The sequence below is a fragment of the Phoca vitulina genome, unplaced genomic scaffold (genome assembly GCF_004348235.1).
Source record: "Phoca vitulina isolate PV1807 unplaced genomic scaffold, GSC_HSeal_1.0 scaffold46, whole genome shotgun sequence".
Classification (NCBI taxonomy): Eukaryota; Metazoa; Chordata; class Mammalia; order Carnivora; family Phocidae; genus Phoca; species Phoca vitulina.
In genome coordinates, this window is record NW_022589749.1 from 6,139,390 (window position 1) to 6,150,806 (window position 11,417).

Here is an 11,417-nt window from a genome sequence, read left to right on the forward strand (position 1 = left end):
GTAAAAAATAAAACTGCAATTATAGAAGAAAATATGGATGAATTCCTCCATAACTTGTGTGTGGAAAAAGGCCTAACTATGACTTAAAATTCAGATGTAGTAAAAGATTAATACAGTTGACTATATAAAATCTTCTGTAACTTTTGCATGTGGAAAACACCATAAGCAAAGTCAAAAGATAACTAACAAACCAGGAGAAAATATTTACAACGTATATCATAGGGGCGCCTGGGTGGCTCAGTCCTTAAGTGTCTGCCTTCGGCTCAGGTCATGATCCCAGGGTCCTGGGATCGAGCCCCGCATCCGGCTCCCTGCTCCGCGGGAAGCCTGCTTCTCCCTCTCCCACTCCCCCTGCTTGTGTTCCCTCTCTCGTGTTCTCTCTCTCTGTCAAATACATAAAATAAAATCTTTAAACAACAACAACAACAACAACATATATCATAGTTAAAAGGTTAATATCATTAGTATATGAAGAACTCTTTAAATTTGAGGGGGGTAAATGTGAAAACCGGATAGAAAAATAGACAAAAAATATGAACAGATAATTCATGAAAAAAAGATCTAAAAATGATCCTCAAACTTATGGAAAATGCTCACTTCGTTGGCCATAAGAGAAATGCAAATTATAGCTACACTGAGAATAAAATTTCACAGAAATATACACCAGAAGTTTTGAGTGCATGTGAGAATTGTGAGATTGGAATAAGGTCTGTAATTTAATTAAAAGTGAGGTGTTAATGTCAATTTCCTGATTTTGATCATTATATTTTGGTTATGGAGGATGTCATCTTTGGGAGAAGCTGGATAAAGACTGCACAGAAACTGTACTACTTTTCAAAAAACTTAAAAAAAATGACTTCTCACCCATCAGATTAGAAAAAATTAAGAAGCTTGACAACATACTCTCTTGATGACCCTGGAGAAATGGACATACATAAATGGCTGGTAGGTGTGCTAAATGGAGGGGAAATAGGTAGTGTCTCGAAAAACTTCACATGCATTTACCTTCTGACCCAGCAATTCCACCTAAATATTTATACATAAGGTTGTTCACCGCAGCACTGTTCGTAATTTTAAAATATTGGAAACACCCTGATGCCTATACGTAGGAGATTCATTGAGTAACTGGATCATCCCCACAATGGAGTACTACACAGCTGTAAAAAAGAAAAGAAAAGAAAAGGGAAGGGAAGTTTTCTATAAACTGGATTGGAGTGATTACTAAGACGTAGTGTTCGTTGACAAAAGCAGACTGTGAAAAAGTATATATAGTATGCTATCTTTTGTGTAAGAAAGAAGGGGAGATAATACGTACTTGAATCTTCTAATTTTTGCAAAGGAAACACAGGTGGGATAAACCCAAAACTAATGAAATTAGTTCCCCAAGGAGGTGGATGAGAAGGGGCTGGGAGGGTTAGGAGAGAGAATGACATGTCTATGACGATATCTTTTTGTAGTTTCCTTTTTTTCTTTTTTTTTTTTTTGTAATTCCAGTATCATTAACATACAGTGTTCTCTTTTTGTATAGTTTTGACTTTTGGAAATGTGTTGATATTTTGCGTAGTTAAAAAATTTTTCAAAGCAACAGTATGGGAAAAATCCATAAAAAGGAATGCAAGCAGAGACAAACAAACCTGACTTATTTCAAATAAATCACAGAACCACACTGCATGAATCTTAAACTCTATGTCATAAGTTTGTCTTTGCAAAGTGGTATTCTGAAACTATTCTCTGTGTAGTGTGGGATTGAGCAAATGAATAAATGTAATGCTGATTTGGGATCCAGGTTTATCACTAAGAGAAATACAGATATTAGAAAGCTAGAAGCCTCGGAAGGTTGTTGTGGCAGTGGGCTGAATTGGAAATATCAGCGTGGACTTGTGGTTTTTCAGATTTAGGCAGAGAAATCTACATACACATTCCCTTGCTCGGTCCAATTAAGAAGCCCGAGGGGCAATGACACCCCAGATAAGGAGCACACCTCGTGCCCAGATCCACCAAAGGGAGTCAGGACTCCACGGAGAAAAAGCTAAATTCCAGGCTGGGCCAGGGAAAGCACAAGATGAGCCTGGAACATCTTGTGCCCAAAACCATAGAGCTACTCAAAGAAGGATGGAGCTATGTCCAAAGGGCAGGAGCCCGCTTGCAGAGGCTCCGCACTGGTTAAAACCAGGACAATTTGAGCATAATAATAGTGACTGAATTAAAAAAAACCCATGAGGCCGAACTAAGAACACTGGCACCTTGACCTTGGACTTCCCAGGCTTCCGAACTGTGAGTAATAAATGTGTGTTGGATAAGCCTCGCAGTACTTTGATATGGCAGCCCGAGTTGACTAATACATTGAGTCAGATGGTGATTCTATATTTAGCATTTTGAGGAACTGCCAAACCATTTTCCAGAGCAGCGGCACGATTTTACCTTCTCACTGCTGCACGAGGGTTCCATTTTCTCCACATCCTCTCCAACACTTGTTATTATCTGTCTTTTTAAGCCATAGCCATCCTTGGGCCAGGTGGGGGGTAGTATCTCAGAGTGTTGATTCGCATTCCTAATGAAGAATGATATGCTTCTAAGCCCTTTGTATGTCTATTCGGAGAACTGTCAGTCAGATCCCTTCCCTAGTTTTTAATGCATTATTTGCCTTTTTATTACTGAGTTGTAGGAGTTTTGTATGGATGCTAAATACAAGTCCCTTATCAGATAAAAGATTTGCAAAACTCTTCTCTGCAGGGGAGTTTGGGGCAGAGTGAAACATGATCTGATTTAGTATTTTGACAGGGTCCCTTTGTTTTGATTGGACAGGAAGGCAGTTTGAAAGGGTAGGTTGAAGGTAGGAGGTGGACATTGAGCTTTGGGAACCATGGGGAGCCACGGATGGTGTTTGAGCTGGGGAGTGAAGGCAGTGAGGAAGGCAGAGGTTTGGGGGAGATTAGCCAGGAGTTAGTAAGTGGTCACAGTCCTGATGTGGGAAGCAGGCTGAGACTTCCTGGCCTTGGAAAAACAGAAAGGAGGCCAGTGAAGGAGGAGAGAAGATGGCATGAGATCACGGGATGGTCCTTGATTTGCCCCAAAATAACTTTCTAAAACTTCCAGGGTGCCCTTTCCCTACTCTGCCTACCCTTGGTGAGTTGGACTTGAGGAGGCACTCCAGCTGTCTTCCCATCCTTGGAAAGGAAGGAATCACTCCGTTGGCACAGCTGTCTGTCATCACTACCATGTGTTAATCATAACCTGTGAACACTTTCTGTTACCGAATCCTCACAGCTACCCGAGAAGTCCCCACTATTCCTATTCCTATTTTACAGATGCAGAAACTGAGACTCTGGCGGGTAAAATGACTTGCCCAGGTTACGCCACTAGGAAATAACAGAACAGAGATTTAAATTCAGCTCCGGTGCACAGTGGACGCTGCCCACCGTGCCCACCACCAGAGGGCCCCCTCCACTGATTCCCCACCTTTTCCGTTGGATACCATTTCCTGCCTCCCTCCAAATGGTGGTGCAAGGGCCCTGGCTAGAGACAGATAGGGCCCTGTGGCCCCACTCCAACCCTCATTCGCTGGGGGGGGGGTCCTTGTCTAAAGTGACGTCACCATTCTTTGCCTCGGTTTGGCCATCTCTAAAAAAGACCCAAGAACCGGACCTACCTCATAGGGCTACCAGGGTTAAATAAGAGCTGGAAGTTAGTGGCACTCATCACTGTTACTCCCCAGAACTGGTGCTTTCTAAGTACACTGTACTTGTCTAAAGCTGCTCCACTGAGAGTTCTGTGGGGCACTTCCCCCTGGCATTTGGTCCAGGTGCCCACTGTGGACTGACCAACTGGAAGCAAGGGCAATAGCCCTTGCATTGGCCACACAGTGTGCGGTCCTGGTTAGGAGCATGGAGTTGGGGATTCAGACAGACTTGGGTTCAAATCCCAGCTCTGTCATTTGCTGGCTGTGTGATCTTGAGAAAGTGACCTCACCTCTCTGAGGCCAAGTGAAAAGGGGACAATAGTCATTTACACCAACCATATAGGCTTCTCCAGAGGTTTGTGTGTCGTCCTGGGCACTACGGAAGCCTGGAAGTAATGGGACCCTATCCCGTCCTGCCTCCTAATGCCACCCCCTTGTGCTCCCCAGACCTCATGTCTCAGGATCCCGGCCTGTCCCCCACACCCCGGCCCCTATCCAGGTCCTACCCTCATCACAACCAGTTTTGAGGTCCCCACCATCCAAGGCAGTCATCCATGCCAAGAAAACAGGGCTCTCCAGGCAGAGAGGACACCGGTCAGGCTCAGTGATGACCCAGTCAGTGTTAGGCAGGCCTTCTGGTGGGACAGCGCTGTCCCAGTACATGGCTTATGATCCTCCCCGTGGATCATGTGACACCCTATGGCCACTGCCAGTCACCTTGGGCGTGCTGCATGTGACCACGGAGCAATTCCGTGTTCCTGTAGACTGGACCCCAAAGGTGGAGACCCAGCGTCCCAGAGGAGAGGTAACTTCCCCCAGGGACAAACGCAAGTGAGTAGGGTACCTGAGTCTGGCTGATCCAAGATGTACTTCTTATCCAGGCCATATCGGGGGTCCCAAAATGAGCAGTGATCTCACGCACAGAGTCTCACCAAAACGGATTGAGCAAGGCCATTTTGTACTGGCAACCCTGGCAAGAGCCCCATAGAAAAATATTCAAAAGACGTGAGCCAGCAGTTCATGAAAAGAAAATGCAAGTAGCGAGTAGCCTCTGAAAATTTGCCGGCCTTGCCCTCAGGGAAAAAATACAAATTAAAGCAGTGATGAGAAGGCAATTTTTTTTTTCCCATTGAGTTGGCAAGAGTTAACAAAATTGTCAAAAATCCATGCTGGTGAGCATGCAGGGAATGAATATTCCCTGATCTGACATTGCTGATTGGGGTGTGGACTGCTACAGCGTCTTAGGGAAGTATCTGCTGGAGTCTCTTGACATTTAAAATACGCATGCCTGTTGTTCTGCCTTCTGCTTTTGGGATTCTGTCCGAAAGAAATAAAAGCAGCTGCATCAGAGGAAATGTCTACAAGGATTTTATGAAGCATTGTTGATAGGGGGCAAAAACCCAGAAGCCTAGCAAGTGCCCCCCAATGCAGAAGTGTTGGCAAAGTTACAGTGCCTTTCATTGTCCAACAGAATATTAAGCAACTGTTATAAAAAATGACTTTAGACTTAAATGTCCTGGCATAAGGGACACCCATAAAATGTTGATTTTTTTTAAAATGCAAGTTACAAAATAACATCAATATTGCGAGTCTGTTTTTATTTTTTATTTTTTTAGATTATTTATTTATTTAGTTGACAGAGAGGGACACAGAGAGAGAGGGAACACAAGCAGGGGGAGTGGGAGAAGCAGGCTTCCTGCGGAGCACGGAGCCCAATTCAGGGCTCGATCCCAGGACCCTGGGATCATGACCTGAGCTGAAGGCAGACGCTTAACGACTGAACCACCCAGGTGCCGCATGAGTCTGTTTTTTATAAAAATTTAATGAAATCAAAGTTGGGATACCTATATGCATATATTTGCATACACCTGCTCTTAACTGGCTGTCTGGGGCAGGGCAGGGGCAGGGTAGGGGGGTGGTGGGTCCTTAGAAAGGGGTAGGAGGGCAGAATGAATTTCATCATTTATTGAATTGGCTTTCAGACTTCAACAGCCATTCTTTCTGCCCTTCCAATAACAAAAGAAACAAATGAATGATATCATGTGTAAAAACGCACACTGTGACCCTTTTCCCACCTGCTCCTTGCTCTGGCCCAAGCAATCCCACTTCCTGGTTCACGACCATGAAGGTCATGGTTATATGTCAACTTGGCTGGGCTATAGTCCTTGGTTGTTCCATCAAGCATTGAGCTAGTGGTTGCCGTGAAGGAATTTTATAGATGTGATTAAAGTCCATAATCAGTTGATTTCAAGCAAATGAGACTATCCTGGATCATCTAGGTAGTTCTGAACCAATCTGTCGAAAGGCTTTAAGAGCAGAACTGACGCTTCCCCAAAGAAGAAATTCTACTTGTGATGGCTCATGCCCAAGACTTTTCCCCCAGCCTGCCCTCTGGGTTTTGGATTTACCCAACCAGGCCCCACAGTCTTGTAAATCCCCTCTTTGCAATACACCTCTGAATCTCGACCTCCTCCTGGTTATTCTTCTGGTTGAATGCTGGCTGACACCACACCCTAGGAAAATTTGTTTGCACACGTACCAGGAGACGTGTAAAAAGATGTCATTCGTAGCAGCAACCCCGGGAACAGACCACATATAGCCATCAACAGAAAAATGTCCCATAAGCCCTGGCCCAGTCAGGCAATGATGATGACACGGAACTGAAAATGCATGAATTGAAGGTACATGGCACAACAGGGATGAAGGCCATGAACAGGATGGTATAGGAAAGAAGTTGCAGAAGAATATAAAAAATACTGTTCAAGTTCCATAGAGTTCAAAGACAGGCAGAACAAAAGAAGTCATTGCTTAGGAATACTTATATAGTGATAAATGTATATATGTACATGTAATGTATATATAACATGCATTATAGCATAACATATTTATGTATACATAATATATAACAATATGTAACAACTTCCTGTGTTGTTATGCGTGTCAAATAAAATACATTAGAAATAAGACATATACATTCTCTATATATTTCATATATATATGAAACAAAAGAAAGTTTTATACATACGATGGAAGAATGATTTACACAATCATCAAGTTGATGGTGATTTCAGAGACTCCTAAGGTACCGATAAAGTTCTGTTTTTTAACCTGAATGGAGGGTATTTATGTGTTTATTTTATTATTTTAACTGTAAATAAATAACTATTTTTGCCCTATTTTGCATATAAAATATAGTCCACAATAACCCATCTCAGAAGGGCACCTGGGTGGCTCAGTCGGTTAAGCACCTGACTCTTGATTTCGGTGTCATGAGATCCAGCCCCGTGTCCAGCTCCGCACTGAGCATGGAGTCTACTTCAGATTGTCTCTCTCTCTCTCTCTCTCTCTCTCTCTCTCTCTCTCCCTCTGCCCCTCCCCCACTCAACGTCTCTCTAAAAAATGAAAATAAATTTTAAACATTTTAAAAAATAAAGCAAGCAAGCAAATAAATTATAAGCCTCCATTGGAAGAGGAAGCCAAGTATATATGGAATATCTTGGTGGAGGTGAACCAAATGTTCCCCAGGAACAGGAAGGCCTTCTAGAACATGATGCTAGGGAGGCACCAGGCAGATAAAGCATGGAGCCAGGGTGCACTGTTCTCTGGCCTCAGCCTTTCTTCTCTCAGTTCAGAGTTCTCAGTTCTGCACACCACCTGTCATCTAAATTACTTCCATGAGGCAGTGCTAGAGCTGAGGTGAGGATGTTCTAGAAAAGCAGATTTTCTCTCTCTGACGAAGGAGGAGGCATAGGAAGAAGGGAAAGAAAAACAGACTGTGAAACGACCTCATGGCAACATTTCCCAGGAGATCCCAGAGATGTCTACCCGATCCACTGTCGCCGGACCATTAGGGGGCTTCTAACTGTCACACAACTTTAGAGATCGCTGTCCTGAACACTTGTGCGGACAGCATGACTCGCATCTTCTCTTCCTCACTCAGAAACACTCCAGAGCAAAGGCACCTGTGTTTTTGCAGCTCTTAAGATGGACAGCTATCAATTGCCAACTCACTTTCTAGAAGGATTATTCCAATGGCGACTCCCCCTGGCAATGCCAATGAAGACGCTTCTCTGGTAACTGAGCTCCTGTAATAGGTAGTGAGCGCCGCGTCCCTGGGGGGGGTTAAGTAGGTGCGATGTGACTATTTGCTCACTCCCAGGGCTGCTAGGATCCAGAAGGAACTTGGACTGGTTTCAGGTAAGACTTGGGCATCCTGAAGGAACTTTCCAAGTCTCTGGGCCTTTGGCTAAGGCTGAAATTTCTGGTTCCCTGGTTCCTCTTTGACGTACCCCTTCAAGCCTTCCACTTCTGCTCACGTTCCCGAGGTACTTGCGTTATTCCTGGGACTGCCGCCATGCCCTGGGCAAGCTGAACACGGGTGCTGGGTGTGGGGCAGAGCTGGCCTTCCCTTTGAGTGATGCAGGACGCTTGGGCCCAGGGTGGTAAAGGGGACTCACTTGAAGTCACACAGATTTAGGTGCAAATCCCATCTCTGCCGCTTCCCAGTGGGTGCCTTGGGGCCGGGTCACTTTATCTCCTGAACCTCAGTTTCCCTGCTCTGCGAAATGGGGATCACCGTAGCCCTCACCCCATGGGGCTGTTAGATGGGACAAGCATGTAAACACTCGCTACAAATGTAAGTCTTCAATAAACAGTCCTTATTGATTTTTATTCTTTTGGGGTTTGTTCATAAGATGCTGAGGACAAGACCAGCCCGCGTGTGATGCTGTACGCAGCTGTCCACCCAATGGGATTTGAGGGTCCTTTCTCCTCCTACCTCCAAAATATAACTCCCCTCTGCTGCTATGCCTGCCACCTAAATACGCACCATTAGTGACCTCTGTGGAGTAAGGCAGGGCGGCAGATCGTACTTTCCCGATATAGTCACATCGAGAGCTCACACATCACCCACTCTTCCTCTGACATGACTTGGACGTATCTCCCCCTGAGAGGTGGGGTCTGTTTCCTCTCCTTGACTCTGGGTGGGCCTATGCCCATGGTGTGACACAGTGTCACTTCCACAACCAAGTCATAAAAGGCAATGCGGCCACTGCCCGGTCCCCTGGAACCTTCACACGCATAGTCAGAGCTGCCTCCATCCCTGGCTATGCCATCTGGGGAGTCCGGCTGCCTGAGGCCGCCATGCTCTGCGGAAGCCCAGGGATAACTCATGCAGAGAAACCCCATGCAGAGGCCCCGAGACCCCATCTAGAAAGAGGAACATCCAGGCAGCCCCTGGCTGCCCCAGCCCAGCCACCGCTGAACCGCAAGCGCGTAAGAGACCCGCTCCAGGACCACCCAGCTGAGCCCTTCCCGAATTCTTGACCGGCAGAAACCCCGATATATAATAAAATGTGGTTGTTTTGAGGATGACAGCTCTAGATACCTGATACAAGCACGAAATCCTTCATTCACAACCAACATTTCCGTCTATGGTGTGTCAGACCATGTGTCAGGTCCTTCTACCCTCGGCAATAATAATAATGGTGATAATAATACCAGCAGCTTCCGTGTATCCAGCTTGTGCAAGAACTGGGCAGTGGGCTATGGGGTTTACATGTATGATCTCAGTGCATCCCGACTACAGTCCTGTGAGTGCCCTGCAGGTGCTCTTCTTAACCCCATTCCCCAGATGAGGACACTGAGGCTCAGAAAGATTGAATGAATTTTCCAAGGTCAAGTTAACCAGTAGGTGGCAGAGTTAGGATCTGACCTGGATTGGGTGACTTCTGAGGTCCTCCTATGACGAGTCTGTGATGTCAAAATGGCCTTTCCCAGACTGGGAAATTGGCCCTAACCCAGAACACTGTCCACCAGAGCGAGAGCAAACCAGGGGGGCTGTGTCTCAGGCCCCGTTTGTCTCCCCTCTCTGTCCCCCATGCTTCTTTTCCTGCCTTGGCTCTTTCCTGGGATCTCCGAACACAGGTTCTTCTCCCCACCCCCCACCAACCCCAGCTGTCCTGGGACACAAGGAGATAGTGATCCGCTCGACCAGCTAACCTAGGATGTTGACATTGAGTTCTTACGCTGGCTGGGCCACCAAGTACCAGTCAGGGCCCCTCAGGGATGGACTTTGGCTCCAAACTCAGCAGTTTTGGAGCTACTTCCCAAAACAGCAGGTGGGCTGGGGAGCAGCTGACCCCAGAGCGGGCTCAGTCATTGCCCCACACAGACAGGAGCTGCGGGCGCCCTGCGCTGGCTGCCTGTACTTGCATGCAGGTGAGCTTGGCCTTCCCCCTGCTCTGATGGGCTCCCAGCTGATGGGGGATCAGGCATGTCAGTCCCTATATTGCAGGATTCATGGAATAATCCTTCTATGGAGGGAGTACTTACTCAGCCTCCAGGCATGGGGCCCAGGGCTTTACACACAGTGTTGGATTTCATCTTGCAAGGACCCCATGGGGTAGGTACTATTATCATCCCCATTTTTCAGGGAAGGAAAGTGAGGCTCAAAGAGTGTGTTTACCAAAGTTTGCACAGAAACCAGACGCCCTGAGATTCCAAATATAACATGCTCTGGACCACAGTGTCATCCCACCCAGAGTGGGGAGATGGAGGTATGTTCTCTTTGAAGGTAAGGAACCGGGGAGGGTGGGGGCGATGGAGGTTGGGAGGAAGGCCGTGGAGGTTGGCGGGGGAGGGTGGAGGACAGGCCTTTGAGCTGGGCCAGGCGCATGAGCAAGGGTTTGTGGGGGTGGAAAAGGGAAGTGTGGCATCCTGGGCAGGGACCTCAGAAGGAGCAGAGGTGCGGGCCATGTGTAAGTAGCAGGGTGTTCGGGGAATGGGGAGCCCTTCCCGGGCCAGGGCGGGAGGGGGTGGCGGCGGGGATACCAGACGAGGTCAGAAAGGGGTGCTAGGGCTGGACGCTGAGGGGCCCCGAACGTCCGCTGGGAGTGGGGCCGCCGCCTGCAGGTAATGGGGAGGCTAGGCGGCCAGGGAGCTGGGCGGAGGCGTCGGAGGTGCATTTGCAGGAGCGGGGGCGGGCTGCGAGGCTGCCCCGGAGGGGACGTCTGCCCCAGTTCCAGCCCATTGCCCTGCCACCACGCACACCGAAAGACGGCGGGGACCCGAAACTCTGCAGAGGCTGGGAATCGGGGAGGGGTATGAGTGCAGCTCCGACTCCCCTGTCTTGTCTATTTGCCATATTCTTCTTTTAAAAGCGATGCTACGAGGGGGAGTGCTGACCCTAATCAGGAGATCTCGCAAACAGAGGCATTTCAGGCAGGACGGCCGGAATATCTGTGGGTGAGGCGGGACCTGCCCCTCCTGGGACCTTCTCAAGCGCCCCTTATCACCGCTGATTCCCAGAAGCATCTGGAAATAAAACCCCTAGTTTCATCCCCTAACTGCCCCCTCTCCGGCCTCCTGCTGTCTTTACCCGACAGGTTTTAACTCAGCTTCTGCTTTAGCGGCACAAGCCGACCGACAGGCACCGGACTGAAAGAAAGGGGGCAGTCCCGGGACCTCGCGGGATCCTGTGCCTTTAAGGGTGGGGGCGGGGCCAGCCGTCGGGGGCGTGTCACTGGGCGGGGCCAGTGAGGGCAGGGCCTGACCCGGACCCGCCCGGGCCGAGCCTGGGAAGTGCCCTGGACTCTGCCACCCGCTGGGCCCCCGGATCGGCGGTGACGGGTGGGGGGAAGTTCGGGCAGCGCGGGCTGGCGGCGGGGGACCGGGAAGGCCCGGCGGGGTCGAGGTTCGGAGTTGGCGGGTCCGAGGCCCGGCTGGAGGTAAGGGGAGC